We start from the raw sequence: 2,630 nt of genomic DNA, 5'->3' as shown, positions 1-2,630 counted from the left end.
GCGGGCTTCACGGGAAAAAGAAAAAGATAAAGAGGACGAATAGAGGCCGCCATTACAAGGCATGGTTTGGGATTCTCTTTCCCGTACTCGAATTGAACTCATTTCCTTTACTAACAAATCGAAGAGTGTAAATATTACATCATTTCCAAAGACGCGTGTAAAATGCCGGTTCATTCAGAGGACAACACGACACACTTTTAAAAAGAACAAAATCAAAAAACAAGAAAACAACAATAAACGTTCACTTACCGTTAGCAACTAATCTTCCGGTGGCTTGTTATACCCACGAGTTATTCAGCAGGCAAAGAAAATTGATTAGACACAACTGTGAAATCATCAAACTGCAGAAGTCAACACCACTTTTGTCACAAAACACAATTTAAAGACAAGGTAGAGAAAGTCTGGGACTCGATGTGCACATCCACAAAATCTGAAGACAATATCGATGTCAACACCTGTGTACTCCGCTAACGAAATGAACTAAATTTTAGTTTTTTCACCAAGAACAAAGAGGTCTAAATTGGCGGGAAAACATGACTTTACGTCTCGTCTTACTGGGGTTGTTATGTAAGTGTTGATACTTTCTGTTACATTGTCTAAGTTTCTATCAGAGGAATGTTGGTAGGATATTAATCTACAATACCTTTCGAAAATATGATCACTTTGCTTCCCACAGTTTACAAAACAATTTTTAATTAGTTTTTGTAAAAAGGTTTTACCCCGTGAAATTACAATTCTCAATTTCACTCCCAGCAGTGGTCAAGCGCTGTGATTGGCTGAGCGTCTTGACCTTTGTCCTAGCCCGCCTTCCAGTTAGCGTCTCCTTCTGTAATGCCGTAATACCCCAGGGGCATGAACCACGTGGGTAAGACTGATGCTTGTCCAGGCGGTGAACGAGTTATTGTCCTAAGGTTTTACTTTGAAACAATGTTTGGGGGGTCCTACTTGCTTCGGCTAAAATTTTGTCTATTATTGTCAATATTTGCCATATTTGTACCACATTGTATTATATGATATGCACGCAAATACAATCAATCATGTTTTTGAAAACAATTTTTTAGGCCTTAAAATTCAGTTGCATGCATTTTTGCTATGTTGATCCCGGATAAGATTTACTTAACTAGAACGTCAGAAAGCATCAGTACTATGTAGACGATATCCAAGAAGGAGAATTTCGACCCTGACTGTCAGGCCCAAACAGTCTTTACTAAGTGATTGATTCCAACAAGTCGGGGAAACTCATAAATTTATACTGTACGAGTATTGGCGTGCAAAAGAAACACAGAAACCTTTTATTTATCACCCACCATTTTAGAGTAGTGCAATAATTGTTATCAAGTAATCTGGAGCATAACGATATGAAGAAGAAGAAGAAGAAGAAGAAGAAGAAGAAGAAGAAGAAGAAGAAGAAGAAGAAGAAGAAGAAGAAGAAGAAGAAGAAGAAGAAGAAGAAGAAGAAGAAGAAGCAGAAGAACAACAACAACAACAACAACAATAATAACAACAACAACAACAACAGCAGCAGCAGCAATAACAACAACAACAACAATAACAAAAACAACAACAGCAATAACAAAAACAACAACAGCAATAACAAAAACAACAACAGCAACAACAACAACAACAAAACAACAAAACAGTAGCAACAACAATGATGGGGATGACCCATATGTTGATTTTCTTGTATATTTCTTTTGGCAGCTTCAGTAAACTATAATCGCGTAATGGGTTTTTGTCTGTCAAACACTTACGTACCCCGAACTATTTCTTGCTGCGTAATACATGTAAAAGCGAATCGTTGCAAGAACTCAAGCGTCTACCCTAAGTCCCGCACAATCGACACTTTGGTCTGCTGTCTAGCGCAAGTCCCTCGTGATTGGTCACACACAGTAATGACGCGGAGAGAGAGAGAGAGAGAGAGAAAGAGAGAGAGAGAGACAGAGAGAGAGACAGAGAGAGAGAGAGACAGAGAGAGAGAGAGAGACAGAGAGAGAGAGAGAAAGACAGAGAGCGAGAGAGAGAGAGACAGAGAGAGGGAGTGAGAGAGAGAGAGAGTGAGAGAGAGAGAGATAGAGAGAGAGAGAGAGAGAGAGAGAGAGAGAGAGAGGCCGGACACAACCAAAGTCGGTGACGTTACACAATTACAGTGAATGGGTGGGTGGATTGTGTCAAGTTGCGGTGTTGTTTGCAACAAACAATTTTGCAGTGGTAAAGATAATGTAAGCGTAAGTCACGACAGCACGTGTCTACATGGGACTATTTTCAAAAAGAAAAAGAAAATGATGATGATGATGATGAACAACCCCCCCCCCCCCCTTCCACACACAAAAGCCCCCTCCGCCCTACTTCCTTAAAAACTACACCCACCTAAACATGTTTAATGTTGCCAATGGCAGTCACAATACTGTATGAACTCAACTTGAAAATGTAAACTAGATCTAGTCCTTTTCACAAGAAGATGATGAAGAAGAAGAACAAGAACAACATCAACGATGATGATAAGAAAAATAGAGAACTGTTGTGTTACTTTGCCCTCGTGCTCATTTTCTTGCACGTCTCAACTGGGAGGCTCATTATAATATTGTGATTGACTTTTTATTGGTCAAAGACCTGTGTATTAAAACTTTTCG

Source organism: Aplysia californica, unplaced genomic scaffold (assembly GCF_000002075.1).
Source record: "Aplysia californica isolate F4 #8 unplaced genomic scaffold, AplCal3.0 scaffold00163, whole genome shotgun sequence".
In the NCBI taxonomy this organism is placed as follows: Eukaryota; Metazoa; Mollusca; class Gastropoda; order Aplysiida; family Aplysiidae; genus Aplysia; species Aplysia californica.
The sequence above is the reverse complement of the archived record's forward strand: the minus strand, read 5'-3'. Positions refer to the sequence as shown.